The sequence below is a fragment of the Macrobrachium rosenbergii genome, chromosome 46, assembly GCF_040412425.1.
Source record: "Macrobrachium rosenbergii isolate ZJJX-2024 chromosome 46, ASM4041242v1, whole genome shotgun sequence".
Taxonomy (NCBI): domain Eukaryota; kingdom Metazoa; phylum Arthropoda; class Malacostraca; order Decapoda; family Palaemonidae; genus Macrobrachium; species Macrobrachium rosenbergii.
In genome coordinates, this window is record NC_089786.1 from 10,348,898 (window position 1) to 10,367,500 (window position 18,603).

At 34.7% G+C, this 18,603-nt stretch overlaps 1 protein-coding gene across 3 annotated transcripts in view; it reads right to left on the bottom strand.

The window, feature by feature from the left end:
• LOC136830197 (band 3 anion transport protein-like) overlaps positions 1 to 18,603 on the bottom strand; it is a 359,010-nt gene that overhangs the window by 184,880 nt on the left and 155,527 nt on the right. Inside the window, exon 1 of one of the 3 annotated variants that reach the window (XM_067089479.1) lies at positions 1,100 to 1,193. The exons of the other annotated variants lie outside the window; for them this stretch is intronic. The gene's annotated coding sequence lies outside the window, so the exon portion shown is untranslated. Of the gene's footprint in view, positions 1 to 1,099; positions 1,194 to 18,603 lie in introns of those variants that run through there. 3 annotated transcript variants of the gene reach the window in all.

Sequence of the window (18,603 nt, forward strand, 5' to 3'; positions counted from 1 at the left end):
TATATATATATATATATATATATATATATATATATATATATATATATATATATATATATATATATATATATATATATATGTGTGTGTGTGTGTGTGTGTGTATGATATATATATATATATATATATATATATATATATATATATATATAAATGTATGTATGTATGTATGTATACTGTATATATATACTATATACATATATATAAATATATATATATATATATATATATATATATATATATTTATATATATATGTATATAGTATATATATACAGTATATACATACATACATCTCTTTCTCTAATATATATATATATATATATATATATATATATATATATATATATATATATATATATATATATATATATATATTCATTCACACACACACCCATATATATATATATATATATATATATATATATATATATATATATATATATATATATATATATATATATATATATATATATATATATATATATATATATACATATATATATATATATATATATATATATATATATATATTTAATGACATACACATATATATATATCTTTCATATATAATAGTAAATCTATATATATATATGATATATATATATTCAACATGGTCATAAACACGCACATATATCTTTAATGACACACGTAACATCTTTCATGAAAAGTAAATCTACCTCCAAACTATGACCTACTAATTTATCATTATAATTTTTTTATAACGTTCAGTATATATAAAGCTTATCTAATTTATCATTATAATTTTTATATATATAGTACATATACACAATAAATATATATACAATATATATATATATATATATATATATATATATATATATATATATATATATATATATATATATTAGAGAGAGAGAGAGAGAGAGAGAGAGAGAGAGAGAAAACTACCATACTACGTGGGCTTACCTTCTCGATTTTCCAAAATTTAAGACAAGATTTCCACCCAAAACTGAAATAAGAACACAAAAGAGCAATTACTCCTTCCCTCAAACGAACCAGCAACTCGAGTCAAGCACAGGAATACTGTACGTCCAGAGACTCAGCATACACACATGCAGAAGAATGACAAAACCTCCTTACCGTACCGAAGAGCTAATCAGACACACAGTATAAGCAACACCCCGCGAATCCCAGTACTCAACGACTACTGTCAAAAAATGTAAGAAGAAGATATAGCTGTCCCATTACGTCAGCGCAGCAGACGACAATGAAGTGACGTTTAGGAAACGGATTCGGTTACTCAAGAGAAGCTTCCGGCGTGCCATGCGCCCTTGATTTCCCTAAAATTCGCGGCAGGCGCTGGTAGCATGTAAAATGGGTAACGTGACAAGTACCCGAGTTTCCTGGTATTTTGGGGCTATATGATGGATTTTTTTTAAAGTTAGTTAATCATACTTCAAGTTTACTATTATGACCTGTGTGGAGGAATTGCTAACGCCCTGGACTCCCCTTGGAAGACTGGGGATGTGAGTCAGAAATATTATACATTATATATGTATATATATATATATATATATATATATATATATATATATATATATATATATATATATATATATATATATATATATATATATATATATATATATATATATATATATATATATATACATACATACATACACACACACACACACACACACACACACTTGCCCTTTGGCCAACATACCGACAAAAATCCACTTCCACGTTATTTCTATGTACTACTTGCTTACGTAAGGAGTAGGAAAAATAAATGGAAGAGCAGTCTTCAGAACTTTAAAATTTAACAAAATAAACCCTCATTCTGAAGCCTGATCTGTCCGATGCATGTTACTAAACTTTGGTAGACTTTTATCAGATGTAATTAAATAATAACTGAATTTGTAAAATGCCACCTAAATGTTTTAGGGCGGCTGGCTGTGTGCGTGTTTGTGTGTTTGTGTTGGGGAGGGGGGGGTCAACGTCATCACAAAACAAATGGGGTTCAAAGACATCAAAAAACAATTTTAAATTCTATCTTCACTGGAAGGAGCCACGAAGGAGAAATTTCTGCCGGTTGAAGTTGTTGATAGCTTGTGCTAGTGTACAGGGCTGCAAGAGTCAGCCAATAAACACTAGCCAGAATTGATAAGCGCACTGTCCTCTAGTGATTCTAATAGCACAACTCATTACATTAAAATATTATCAGCATAAATTTCATAATCAAGTGTCTATTGCGCGTGTGTCGAACACTTCCTAAGCGAAAATTTTTAATCTCGCCTAAGAAAATAAAAGAAAAATTGTTTCATGTTTGGAATTCACTCACACTTAACTTCAGTACTGGTGACCTCGTAACAGATGTAAAAATAATTATGAAAAGCACACTGAAGTTTTACAAGGACCTAAAAAAGCAAATGATTCATCTGTTAGCATTATCAGACCTTAACATACTTAAAAACCTAATAAAAAAACAATAATATATTTATTGCGTATCAAGTACACCTGATAATGGCAGATGTGTTATCATGAAAAGACGTGACTGCCTTACCGAGCTTGGTGCTGTTTTCAATGATCTCCTAACCCCCGCTCTACCGCCGTATTAAGATACGTTTGAGTTGATGTTCATGAAATTTAGGATGTCAAACCATGCACTGGGGCGCTTTCGGCCATTCATCGCTCAAGACAGTTAAAAGGAGGAATTAGAGTGGTCAGACAGCAAGATAAACACATCTTAATCCAGAAAATCAAGGACATGAAGCACAAGACCCCACAGTTGCATTGTGAAGTAGTCAGAGAGGTTGGACATCAAGACTGAAGAAAGCAAGCGGGAACGGAGGTAAAGTAAATGACTTGAAGTGGGTGCTAGCTAGGGACCGAAGGAACGCTGCAAACACCCTTCAGTAATGCCTACAGTGCAACACGTGAGGTGCACTGACGGCACTACCTCTCCATGGGTATTAAGTTCAAATACTTCAAAACTGTCTTTAGCTAAGAGCTAAGCTAAACAGGGTCTTGAAGAAAACATACGACAACACTAGTGATGATAACACGTAGTACAGCAAAGGGTGCAACCCAACGCATTACCCTATTACTATCATTATTAATGTTTTTTATTGCTGTTGTCCCCAAAACGATAACAGCAAATTGTGCCCTCTTAAAAGCATACTCCATTCAAGCATTTTGATGAATAATCACACAGGTTATCGTGATCAGATAACTGACCAAGGCAAAAAAAAAAAATGCTTGAAGGCCAGAAATACTCGAGATATCTTTGGTTATCTCATTTCTCTGAGGTTTGCTTACTTGTTGACCTCAGGGGCTCTGGTCTATTGCATTGATCTCATTTTCAGGAAGGCCCTTCAGTGACGAAGGTCGACAGTACAAGGGTCGAATACATTTTTACTTAGCTTATATAATGGTTGATGTCTAGAAAGTAAAGGTCGAACATGCGCTCGACTTCATTTAGTTGAAGAACATAAAGGTTGAAATGAGATGAACTTTATTCCTACCAAGAACACAATGGTCGGAAATGAGAATCGACTTCATTCCCTCAAAAAAACGCAAAGGAATGCCGCCTTTATTCCCTCTAAGAACACGAAAGTCCGAAATGAGAATATCGACCTCGTTTCCTTTAAGAACTCAAAGGTCTAAGTGAGAATATCGAATTTATTCCCTCTAAGAACACAAAGGTCGGAAATTAGAATATCGCCTTTATTCCCTCTAAGAACACAAGGGTCGGAAATGAGAATATTGGTTTTATTCCCTCTAAGAGCACAAAGTTTGAAAATAAGAGAATCGACTTTATTCCCTCTAAGAGCACAAAGGTCAAAATGATAAGACGACTTTATTCCCTCTAAGAACACAAAGGTCAAAATGATAAGACGACTTTATTCCCTCTAAGAACACAAGGGTCAAAATGATAAGACGACTTTATTCTATCTAAGAACATGCAGGTTAAAATGATAAGACAATTTTATTCCCTCTAAGAACACAAAGGTCAAAATGATAAGACGACTTTATTCCCTCTAAGAACACAAAGGTCAAAATGATAAGACAACTCTATTCCATCTAAGAACACAAAGGTCAAAATGATAAGACGACTTTATTCCATCTAGGAACACAAAGGTCGAAATGATAAGACGACTTTATTCCCTCTAAGAACACAAAGGTTAAAATGATAAGACGACTTTATTCCCTCTAAGAACACAAAGGTTAAAATGATAAGACGACTTTATTCCCTCTAAGAACACAAAGGTCAAAATGATAAGACGACTTTATTCCATCTAAGAACACAAAGGTCAAAATGATAGGACGACTTTATTCCCTCTAAGAACACAAAGGTCAAAATGATAGGACGACTTTATTCCCTCTAAGAACACAAAGGTCAAAATGATAGGACGACTTTATTCCCTCTAAGAACACAAAGGTCAAAATGATAGGACGACTTTATTCCCTCTAAGAACACAAAGGTCAAAATGATAAGACGACTTTATTCCCTCTAAGAACACAAAGTTCAAAATGACAAGACGACTTTATTCCCTCTAAGAACACAAAGGTCAAAATGATAAGACGACTTTATTCCCTCTAAGAACACAAAGGTCAAAATGATAAGACGACTTTATTCCCTCTAAGAACATGCAGGTCGAAAATGAGAATATCGCCTTTATTCCGTCTAAGAACACAAAGGTCAAAATGATAAGACGACTTTATTCCGTCTAAGAACACAAAGGTCAAAATGATAAGACGACTTTATTCCCTCTAAGAACACAAAGGTCAAAATGATAAGACGACTTTATTCCCTCTAAGAACACAAAGGTCAAAATGATAAGACGACTTTATTCCTCAAAGAACACAAAGGTCAAAATGATAAGACGACTTTCTAAGAACACAAAGTTCAAAATGATAAGACAAAAGAACACAAAGTTCAAAATGATAAGACGACTTTATTCCTCTAAGAACACAAAGTTCAAAATGATAAGACGACTTTATTCCCTCTAAGAACACAAAGTTCAAAATGATAAGACGACTTTATTCCCTCTAAAACACAAAGGTCGGAAATGAAGATAAAGTAGATTTAATCCGCTCTTGAAGTACAAACGAACATTATTTACAACTGACTGATAAATACCAAGGCAAACAAGGAGGTCGTCCTCACGGGATAAAAAAAAAAGCACGGCGACGATTAAAATGAAAATAAAAATAGCCTCAAACAATGATAGTTCTTGCAAAGATACGAGAAACACAACAAAACGCAGGAAAATTCAAATACAAAAAACTAAGGACAGTTTCAGCATAAACACAAAAAATATAAAACATGCTGATAATATCAGATAAAACTGAGAAAAAGATTAAATCAAGATAAGAAATTAAATGCACAAAACATAAAGGATGAAAAAACCAGAGATAAATACACCTGACAGCTCTTCTGTCAAATTTGAAAGTCATTCAACTTTTAAACGGACAAGAAAGAATCTTTGTAATGACTTCGTTGTATTTGGTAAATGCTTCGCCGATTCATGTAGCATATACCACAAATTCTTAATTCCTAAGTTGTTTAGAAAAATCCTTGCCGTCTTGTCTCCATGGAAGTTAGATGCAGCAAAAGGAAGAATATATCCTTACACGTAAAAAGCTGAAACATTTCAGGGAATCTAAGGAAACAGAACCTACCCTAACAAAGTTTTCTCTCTCTCTCTCTCTCTCTCTCTCTCTCTCTCTCTCTCTCTCTCTCTCTCTCTCTCTCTCTCTATTCATACATACACACACAAACGCATATAAATATATATAGGTGTGTGTGGGTGTGTGTGTGTGTGTGTGTGTAGGTGCCTGATATTTCAAGTGAAAAGGATACAAACTCCACTTGAATTTAATACGGTCTACGAACGTACTAAGTCGTTAATTTCTCATTTAATTGCAGAATCATATATTACTTACTACTACTACTACTACTACTACTACTACTACTACTAACTACTAATAATAATAATAATAATAATAATAATAATAATAATAACGTGATAAGAACATAAAATCTGCTGCTGATGATGATGATAATAATAAAATAACAACAACAATATTGTAGAAGCTACTGTCTAGATAATTATCAAGGTCAAATAACTGATATAGTTTGACTATAAACCATTGTTGTGGTAATCTAATGCACCGACACGGTTAAAATCCTACCAACAGCCTTTATAACGATAACATTATGCCTACAACATGGTGGTTTATGGTAGCTTGCTCTGTCGATCGTGTATGGTTCGGATACCATACGGAGTTCTTCATTTATTTCCCCTTTGGGTTCAAGGCTTGTAGTGTGAGAATAACCGGATGATAAAACTACATTAATCTAAGAATGAAAGAAACATAATCAGCATACGAAAAGGTGATTATGCATCGCAACGAAAGAAGTGTGAGCTAAAGGATGATATAAAAACTAACAAATAAATACATCATTTTCCCAATAAAATACAAACATGCCGAAACGCAAGACCAAACAAGATCCCTTTTCCAACAAACAAACAAGTCAGAAAAAACTACTCTACAGTAGCAAAAAAAATAAATAAATAAAATGAAAAAGAGGAGGAATCACGGCAAGGCTTAACACAGAATCAGATCCTCTTTTGTTCGCGGCTATAGGATCCTGAACCCTTCAACGCGCCGCTCCATTGAAGGCGATTATCAGTCCTAATTCGACCAACTGGACAGAGTGGACTTCACCACTTAGCTCCAAGCGACCACAAGTGGCAGGGCACGTGCTAAAGAATAAGAAAGAAAGGGGAGGAGGTGGGGAAGGGATCCGTGGATTTATGTGTATGAGAGAGAGAGAGAGAGAAGTAGGAGGGAGAAGGGACCCTTGGATTTATGGGTATGAGAGAGAGAGAGAGGAGGGCAAGGGATCCTTGGATTTAAGTTTCACACACATAAATCCCAGGATTTCAGCATATGAGAGAGAGAGAGGAGAGTGGGGCCGGGATCCTTGGATTGGTGTGTATGAGAGAGAGAGAGAGAGAGAGAGAGAGAGAGAGAGAGAGAGAGAGAGAGAGAGAGCGAAGTAGGAGGGGGAGATGAATTCTTGGATTTATGTGTTTCTAAGGGAGAGAGAGAGAGAGATAAGACATGGAAGAGAAAAAGAGGTTGAGAGGTAAAGAAAGCGAGAGAGACTGCAAAGGGTGAGAGAGATGAAAGGGTGATCAGGGGGAATATGAGAGAGAGAGAGAGAGAGAGAGAGAGAGAGAGAGAGAGAGAGAGAGACACGAAGGGGGAGGATCAGGTTGCGTGAGAGAGAGAGAGAGAGAGAGAGAGAGAGAGAGAGAGAGAGAGAGAGAGAGAGAGAGAGAGATTAATTAATGTAAAAATCGTGGATAGCAAGGTTCTGCAAGTGACGCCGGACCTCAAGGCAAAATCTCTGGAACTAGGGAATTTCCCCTATGGAAAATATAAAACGCAAAATGGGGGGGGGGGCACTTGCGACCCTTGCCCTGATCCTCTACACGGCTGGAGAACTTATGAGGCACTGTTCCTCATCTGGCTCAGGAATGCGTCCTTTCAAACTTTGTTTGCTCGCTTCCAGGAAGTTAATTGGGAAAATAAATAAATAAAAATATGTTCCGAGTTTTTCGCTTTCAGGTAAAATATAAATATACAATCGCCAATGCAATGCGAATATATACGTATATTGCACATATAATATGTATGTATGTATGTATATGTATGTATGTATGTATGTATGTATGTATGTATATATATATATATATATATATATATATATATATATATATATATATATATATATATATATATATATATATATATATATATATATATATTCAAGGGCAGCAGGCTCATACAAAGCGATGTACCGAGACCACCGAAAGATAGATCTATTTTCGGCGGACTTGATTATACGCTGTACAGAAAACTCGATTGCCCTGAAGAAACTTCGGCACATTTTTTGCTTGTTTATTTACGAAATGAAGTTTAGTAACAAAAGAGTGAAGATTTAAAAAAAAACTAAATAACCAGAATAAAGAAAATGTTCATGGATTTGCTTGTTACTTTTCTAAAGATCTGTTCATTTAAATTGAGTATTTAAGGCCAAGTGTCATTACAAATGTGGATAGTTATCAGAGAGAGAGAGAGAGAGAGAGAGAGAGAGAGAGAGAGAGAGAGAGAGAATGAAAAAATATAATGGAAAAGCGTTATCAATGACTCTTGATAAGAACGGAAAGAAACGAGAAAGTTGAACACGAGAGAGAGAGAGAATAAAAAATGCAAAGGAAAAGCGTTATCAATAACTGTCTTATCTTAATAATAACAAAGAAACGAGCAAGTTGCACCATCAAGGGACAGAGAGAGAGAGAGAGAGAGAGAGAGAGAGAGAGAGAGAGAGAGAGAGAGAGAGAGAATATAACATAATAAAAGAGCGATAACAATAAATGTCTTAATTAGAAAAAGAAACGAGATAGCTGCACCATCAAGAGAGAGAGAGAGAGAGAGAGAGAGAGAGAGAGAGAGAGAAATCAACTACACTTGAAGATAGTCGCATTTGATCTTCTGATTAATAATTTTCGAACGAGTAGCTTGCTTCCATCATCATTAAGAAGAATACATTAGCGTCATGTCTACATCATTGGGAGCGGCAATCCGGTATTTGAGTTGATTCTTAAAAACAACTGCGGTTTTTATGTTTATTCATAGAATTTGGAGTTTTATTTGCAATGGCAAAGACCAACAGCAAGAGATAGATTTAATACTGCTACTACTTAGGCTACTGACAGTGATGATCATAAAATTATTAAGTTACAATTTATTACTCGACACGTCTCCGTAAATATTACAGCATACTAGAAAAAAGGTATTATTATTATTATTATTATTATTATTATTATTATTATTATTATTATTATTATTATTATTATACGAAAAATCACAATAACAAAAAGCTACAACAACAACAACAATAATAATAATAATAATAATAATTTATTATACAATAACAATAACAACCACAACTTTAAACGCATGGCTGCCTAACCCGCCCCGACGCAGTCTGCCATTCAGGGCAAAATAATGTTTGTAAACAAAAAACCGGGTGGGGGAGCAAGCGAAACAAACAAATGAGAAAAACCAGTTTGTCAGCCGGTAACCTTCCCAACAAAGGCACGAGGAACGAAATCTGACAACGTTAACTTTCCTTTACCTAGGAGTTCTCACACACACGTGCGCGCGCCCACACACACACACACACACACATACACACACGAGGTCTCTCCTTTTACATCAACTTGCAAACCAATATTCTCGTGTCGTATTACAGAACCTGAGAAAGAGTACTTGATCAGTGTTGCAGAGTCGGGTGTGCATAATAACATTAATGGAGTTTTATTATTATTATCATCATGAATAGGGTTCATCTTCTGAATAATAATAATAATAATAATAATAATAATAATAATACTTATTCATAACAATTTTGAGAGATGAACTATGCAGGCAATCAAACGGCAGGCTAAAAATTTATTGTTTCACGGAATGAGGTGAATCTTAGAAATCTGTATAATATACAGTATAAAGATAAATGGGGGGGGAGGTTTATGAAATCAAATAACCGTTTTGGCACTAGGCCAGCTTAATGCAACAATATCTGTAAACTTACTTATTATTCACAATCAGTTCATCAGTTTACGATCACAAATGTTATATATATATACTGTATATACTGTATATATATATATATATATATATATATATATATATATATATATATATATATATATATATATATATATATATATATATATATATATATATATATATATATATATATATATATATATATATATATATATATATATATATATGTGTATATATATATATATACACAAAGTATATAGTATACATAATGTGTGTGGGAGTCGGTAAGGTAAATTCATTTCTCGCCATAATGTGGTTCGGATTCCACAATAAGCCGCAGGTCCGTTGCTAGGTAACCAACTGGTTCTTAGCCACGTAAAATAAATCTAATCCTTCGGGCCAGCCCTAGGAGAGCTGTTATGTATGTATGTATGTACCGTATAATTGCGTAATGCACATGCACCTATGTATATGAGCTACCCACGCATAGCTGTATATCCAGTTTGGCTAAGCACATCAAAAATAACAAAACACAACTAAAACAAGTAAAAAATACGGAGAAGTTTTTTCGGTACAATCGAGTTTTCTGTATAGCCGCTACAGCGTATAATCAAGGCCACCGATAATAGATCTATGTTTCGGTGGTCTCGGTATAAAGGTATATAAGCCGCGGCCCATGAAACTTTATCCACGGCCATGTGGTGGCCTATCCTATATCGCTGCCTGAAGCACAATTATGGCTAACTTTAACCTTAAATAAAATATAAAAAAAAAAACTACTGAGGCTAGAGGGCTGCAATTTGGTATGTTGGATGATTGGAAGGTGGATGATCAACGTACCGATTTGCAGCCTTCTAGCCTTAGTGGTTTTTAAGATCTGAGGGTGGAAAGAAAAAAGTGTGGACGGACAAAGCCGGCACAATAGTTTTCTTTTCAGAAAACTAAAAACGAACCGATAAAAGATACTGAATTCAACTTTTGCGTAATCAGTGACTAGAGACTTGAACCTCTCTGCAAGCCTTCACTTGATCTGCCGTTGTGCATCGCAACAGACCAAGAACACGCCTGACCACTATTTCTCCTCTGTTATTTCTTTTCTTTCCTGTTATTTTCTTTTACTTTATTTTCTTTTCCTCTTTGTTCGATATTTTACTCTGCCTTTGAATATAATTTGTATTGGTATTTCTCTTCTTTTCTCTTGCTTTCTCTTTAAATTTCTATTCCTACATCTACCCTGAGTTTCTCCTTTTGTCTCTCCTTTTCATGTTTTTTTTCTGTGCAATCTTACGTAATTTCTTTCTTTTCTTAATTTATTTAACCTCGTCTTTTATTCCAGTCACGCATTATAACAATTTTTTCTTTTTTCTTTCTCCATTTCATCTTTTTTCCTCTCTCTACATTCGCTGCCAAAGCCGCCATTTTCCTTTATATAACCTGGTCTCTTTACTTTCACTCCAATACCCTTGTTTTTCGCAAATCTCACCTTAATTACATTTCCACCGGTCTATTATTTTCCCCTCTAATAATTATCTTTTTTTCCCCTCTACAATCTTCTCCCTTCTCCCAGCAACACCCATCAATTCTCGCCTTAATAGCCAGAGCAGGTTGCAAATGTTCCTGCATTATTTTTTTTTTTTTCAACTCAAGTTCAATCAATTCCTTTTCTCCTCTACGTTCACCCTTTCATCGCTGCCTCTTCAGTCATTTCTCCCCTTAAGAGTATCCAGCTATGCTCCTGTGGGCACCTTCTGCCCCCACTCCCTTAATGTTTTTTATTCCCTGCATTCCTCCCTTTAAGGTAAATTGCCATTAAGTATCCAAATTGGTTGGCCAGCACCGTACTTTCACTTCCATACTTTAGCCTTACCAACAGTACATGAACCCAGTATCTCTCTCTCTCTCTCTCTCTCTCTCTCTCTCTCTCTCTCTCTCTCTCTCTCTCTGGTATTAAAAAGATCAATGTGATCTTAACCTAATGCCCTTATCTAGCCCAGGCACGAAGATGAGAAGGTAAAATATGGAAGGATGTTGAGTAGGGATTGACTCTGAAGAAAACAATTAATCGATAAATGATAGAAGGTTGAAAAGGTCAAGAAAAACGGGAGCAGGAAGAGAGTTCCAAACCCTGTCAGCAGAGGGAAGGAAGCAGCAACCAAACCATTCAATCCAAGAGCTGCTGGTTTTCAAAGAGTGCTTGCGGGAAGAGGTAGCCACGTGGGTGTTTTAGGACAAACCTGAGAGGATATTGGATTTCTATGAAGTTTTTCCTGCTCATAAAACTGACATATACGCGTATATAGGAGTCTTGATTTATAATTACTTCATATATGTTTATAAAAACGAGGTATGGCTGAAAGCACAGTCTGAATGAATGTTTCTGTTCACGTCGACTGATAATAGCGAGAAAAGTCTCAAAGAATATTATACGTTTACCGTGGCTGATAATAAGGAATGCGGTAAAGTTAATGATTTCAGTTGCTCTTTATTACAACGTGCATCCTGAAGAGAATATCCCCAGAAGACAAGACACTGGAAGAGGCCTAAAACAGGTTTAATACTGAAGAGAACTCTTACCGACGTAATCGCAACTGTTTGCTTCCGTGTTCAAAATTATACAGACAACTTCGAGACGCATTATTTATATATTGACAATGAAAAGAGTTTTTAAAATCTAAAGCTGGAATTTGGAAGAATTCCACAGAAATACTCATTATTATTGTTTTTAAAGAAACAACACTGGCTGCCTGCATATACATGCACGCCCCATCACAGAGGAAGCACATTATTGTCCTCGCACGGATAAAAAGATAGGCAATAATTGCCTAAATACTTTCAGGTTTATTAACAAGGCTGGAACAATTATACAAGACATCGGCCTGGGAACAAAATATTCAAATACTTACGTATACAAGAGCAAATAGCAATGTCACCTAGGGACACACACAGCAGAGCCATTAAGCGCCTTCTGAAGAGAATGTAACGCCAAGATACAGCGACCAAAACAAACATTCAAGTCATAACAGCCATATCTCCCGAACTCTCGGAAGAAGGAAGCAGATGAACAAGGTCCAGGGGAAACCTGAGAGGACGGTTCTGCAAATTGAGCACCGGAGGAAAACAACAAAGAAAGAAAAATGCGGAAAGGGCGACATGTGTAGAGCGTAACTTAAGATAAACGAAACTAGAGGAGAGATGAAAAAGAAGATCCAAGGAAAACGAGAGAGAGAGAGAGAGAGAGAGAGAGAGAGAGAGAGAGAGAGAGGAGGGGTGTTATTTCTGTATGGTACATTCAAAATCTAAAATCACTTTACAGAGAGAGAGAGAGGGGGGGCGTTATTACTATATGGTATATTTAAAATCTAAAATCGTTATTTGAGAGAGAGTTATTACTGTATGGTATATTTAAAATCTAAAATCACTATTCAGGAGGGAGAGAGAGAGAGAGAGAGAGAGAGAGAGAGAGAGAGAGAGAGAGAGAGAGAGAGAGAGCGTTACATTTCAGATATCTGAAATCATTATTCAAAAAGAAAAGAAAGAGGGAGAGATATGGATATCCCTACAGAGAGAGAGAGAGAGAGAGAGAGAGAGAGAGAGAGAGAGAGAGATGGAAATCACAACTTAGAGAAAGAGACAGACAGACAGACAGACAGAAAAAGACTTCCTGAAATACCGGTTTTCCTCTCTCTCTGTCCTTTGTCCTCGTCCGAAAAGACATCTAAACACGTGATGATGACCCACTTCAGGACAACGGCGCACCTGCGCGCATTATGCTAATCCCCTGGTATTCCAGGTACCTGGGACCTCCTTGTATTCATAAAAATACAGTTTCTCTCTCTCTCTCTCTCTCTCTCTCTCTCTCTCTCTCTCTCTCTCTCTCTCTCTCTCTCTCTCTGAATAATGATTTTAAATAGCTGATATTACTATGAAACCATAACGCTCTCTCTCTCTCTCTCTCTGAATAATGATTTCAAATAATTGATATTACTGTACAGCAATAACAACTCCCCTTCTCTCTCTCTCTCTCTCTCTCTCTCTCTCTCTCTGAATAATGATTTTAAATAGTTGACATTACTATACAGCAATAAAATAACACCCCTCTCCCTCTCTCTCTCTCTCTCTCTCTCTCTCTCTCTCTCTCAATTCCAGGGCCACTCCTGTTCCCAAACTTCGTCGACTTTGCAACCAGCCGAGATTATAAAGAACCTTACTGCTGCACTGCAGGAACAGCCTAATGGCCTTGCAGATAAGCGTGTTGATAATGGTAACAAAACACGCATTTCAGTTATCGTTTGTCGATTTCCTTGAAAGAAAAGAAAGAAAAATCTTTGGAAATTTGGAGGGGAACTTCGTGGAAAAATCCATCAGTATTGAAGTTTTCCTGACGTCTTACTTTGATAAGAAAACTGATTCGGAGAAAGTGAGAAAGACCTTCATGAATTACAGTGAGGTGGATTGGGACCTAATTATTCTATATGCAAGTAAATAAAGTTTCGACCATCATTATATTGACAGTAATAATAATAATAATAATAATAATAATAATAATAATAATAATAATATATTGAAATGGCAGGGCGATATGAAAATAACATTAATTCTTACAATAATTATAATAAATTGAACTGGTGAGGTGCCAATAATAATAATAATAATAATAATAATAATAATAATAATAATAATAATAATAATAATTTATCAACACTAATCAATAATATAGTGAAATAGCTAGACGATACGGCAGAAACAACATCAATAATTATAATAATTATAATAAAATGAACAGGTGAGGTGCCGATAATAATAATAAAAATAATAATAATAATAATCCAATGAGGACCCCCATCCAAAGCACTCACTCTCCGGCGAGGAGTTACGTTGTAACGACTATTACCAAGGGCACCTTCAGATGATTTTCGAATAACTTGTGGTTAACCACCGTTCGAATTTCTCTCTCTCTCTCTCTCTCTCTCTCTCTCTCTCTCTCTCTCTCTCTCTCTCTCTCAGCTTATGGCGGTGTGAAAGTTAACGACGGCAACCTTTGTGGTTTCATTAGGATCCAGGTAACAAAACAATAGCACATTCTAAAAAAAAATTTTCTAGTGAAGATATAGGCAGCAAAAACACGTGTAAACAGAATGCAAATAAAATATGTTTATTATTATTATTATTATTATTATTATTATTATTATTATTATTATTATTATTATTATTAATTATTATTATTATTATTTGTGTATTAAAATCCACATTTATATATAAAATATTTTCAAAGTAAAATAAGAAAGACTTTCAAACACCCGGTGTTCCTCAAAATGCAAATTAAAATATTATATTATTATTATTATTATTATTATTATTATTATTATTATTATTAAAGAAAAGGGTTTCATTAAAGTCAAAATGCAGACACATAAGATATGTTTAAACAAGGTCTCATTAGCTAAAAGCTTGTGTAGGAAAAATGCAAACGACACGATCGGTCTCGTTTATATATTAAGTAATATTATTGTTATTGTCATTTAAAATGTACACGCAGAGAATAATGCACTGTTAGTAAAGAATCGGTGTAGAATCAATTTTTTTATTACTCAAATCATATGACAAAATCTTCAATATAAAATTAAAGTTCTCTCTCTCTCTCTCTCTCTCTCTCTCTCTCTCTCTCTCTCTCTCTCTCTCTCTCTCTCTCTCTCTCTCTCTAACAGTAAGACCTAAAAATTACAAGACCAGTTTATATCTGTGTATGAGAATCTAGGCTATTTAAATCAAGCTATTCTTACACTGATAAGTAATCCAATACTCTTCTCAACTTGCCTGAAAATAATAATAATAATAATAATAATAATAATAATAATAATAATAATAATAATAATAATAATAATAACAAAGCCAATGATGAGAAAAATTCCAGACGGGACAACGTTCTTACTTAACTGTATTAATTAACATTTCTCAGTTAATTACAAAGAAAATCAAAGTTACTAAAACAAACACCAGCATTTAGAAATCGATAATTTGATTACATAATGTTATATTAAACAGCATGTCGATTGGTACAAGAAAACACTGTCAATGCTCATTAATGAATACCATATCAGAAACATTTTTAAATAAATCATTTACATATTCAACTACAACTCCTACATAATATCAGTGATGACTTAATTTTCTATTATTATTATTATTATTATTATTATGAAACCTATTCATTATGTAGAATTCACATGGAACAAGCACACCGAAAGGAGCCACTGACTTGAAATCCAAGCTTCCAAAGAATGTTGGTTTCAACCTCTCACCTCAGACCCCCACACTGCAGCGTTAACTTATCACGATACAGAGCCAGTGATTTTTCATCGCCCTGGGGGAGACGCGAACCCGCGGCATCTGTGTGGCATGCCATGACACTAAACACTATGCCAGCGGACCAGCAAACAGTTTCTAAATATAGATAAACAATGAATACGTATATTCTTCTCTGTTCGCAATCCCACAATTACTGTGTAAAAATTCTAAATTTAAACTCAGTCAGCAGTAACAAATGCATCCCTTCAAATCTTAAAGTAAACAAGTAAAAAATGCGCCGAAGTTCCTTCGGCTCAGCGCAAACTGAGTTTTCCGTTTGACAGCTCTCAGTGCACGTTTGAAACTCTCAGCCGAGTGGTGGCCTGTGTTGTTGGCAAACGCACGATCTTTGCATCATGGCTAATTTTAAAATAAAAACTACCGAGGCTAGAGGGCTGCAATTTGGTATGTTTGATGACTAGAGGGTGGATGATCAATATACCAATTTGCAGCCCTCTAGCCTCAGCAGTTTTTAAGAACTGAGGGCGGACGGACAGACAAAAAGCCATATCAATAGTTTTTTTACAGAAAACTAAAACGCAACTCCCCAGCCTCTACCTTTTTTTTTTTTTGTCCAAAATCCTTCATCCCATTTTTGATAGACGAAAAAGATATTAGCTAAGCCAAAGCATATCAGTATTTTCACATTTTTCTCGACTTCAATCCGCTTTTCATTGAAATTAAACAACTCTTGTTCCATGAAGTCGATCGATTAAATGAACCATTCATCTATGTAGGTATAGCATTACTGAAGAAAAAAAAAATCACATACACGCATCCATCTACATGGGCGTTAATACACAGTGTAAGCATCAGTAATGAAATAAACAAGTATGTCATAAATATATATTATATATATATATATATATATATATATATATATATATATATATATATATATATATAAACAACCAAACAGTCACCGATGTCAACCCAACTCAAGGTGATTTCAGAACCGAATACCACAAAAGAGGATCCGAAGGGCTAGGTGGACCAGGATACATGCATCTCGGATACACAAAGACACAGGAAAGTCGACTCGAGAGCAGACAATCTTTTATAAGGCGGGAAAAATACAGTGACGTCACTTTCCCGCCTCGCCAAGTTGCCAGTTGATTCCGATACAGTGCAACATCATATTATCCTACTTGAAGGCCGCGTTAGAGGAAATGCTTCACTTCGCTCTTGGTTCAATTGCATGTGTTTCTCTCACGTTAGTTTTATTACTACCCTGATTCGTTTGTCCCTATATTATATTTACGTTTACTTAACATGATCTAATCAATATTCTTGTGTCGATATATTATATTTACTTAGTTTTACTTGAAGTTATCTAGTAAATATTTTTCTCCTATCCTATGTTATACTTACTTTTCCTTGACAGGGTCTAATCGATATTCTACTTATGTCCTAAGGTATATTTATTTTTACTTTAACAGGATCTAATGTTTTTCCTGTGTCCCCATGTTATATTTACATAAACACATGTGTTCACATACTGTATAAACATACACACCCAAACACATGTGTGTGTGTATATATATATATATATATATATATATATATATATATATATGTGTATATGTATATATGTGTGTGTGTGTGTGTGTGTGTGTGTGTGTGTAAAAAGTTCACGGTGTTTTGGTGAAACATATACTGTAAATACAAGTGAAAGCTGATGAAGACAAACGTTATTTCTACAAAAAGAAGGACATTTGAAGACTAACTACTTATGCGGGATAAAAAAAAAAAAAACCGCACTTTAAAACCTGTCCCTCGAAAATCGTGACTGTAGGAAACACAAGACAGCCTTGAACCCTTGACAGGAATAAAGGAAACATTTTAAAACGCGTTGGAGTGTTATGAACACGCAAAAACTCACAACAGGGAAATTCGAAATCTCAGTGAATTCGACTCGAATCAATTCAAGCTTCACTGGCTTCAAATTCAAGCCAATTTGTGTATTGGTTGCCGAATCGTCAAGAGGAGACCGCCTCAACCAGCATGACTGGCAACAGCTTATGCAAATAAACGTAAATATACTCAGAGAGAGAGAGAGAGAGAGAGAGAGAGAGAGAGAGAGAGAGAGAGAGAGAGGTGGGAGAGGAGTAATTGCGTTATTGCTGTATAGAAATAGGGACTATTTGAAAACATTATTCAGAGAGAGAGAGAGAGAGTCTGAACGTGGTTTCCAAAAATGTAATGAATGAACATGTAAATGAACTTTAAAATTAGTCAGATAAAAATAAGAAACAGGAAAAGCTAAATTTATCATAATTACGGAAACGTGTAAAGCTCGATTTTGTTGGCCCTTCCATAGAAAAAAAGTGACAAAACCATAAAAATCCTTTATAAGATATTAAAAATAAAATTTGGAAATACGACCTTCGACATTATTCTAAGAACCTATAAAGAAAAATTGTATACCTTACAATTACACATACATCACAGCCCACTCCCAAAAATAATCCAGCATTTGATAATCTATCCATTCTGAAATTGCGTTATATATGAAAACCATGACTATTATTAATAAACAAGAAAACACTCTTTTGCAAGTGTATAGAACAAAAACTAAAATGATAAAATTGAAGAAAAAAATAAAAAGAACCCCATCACTATATTATCGCTCAAGCATTTCC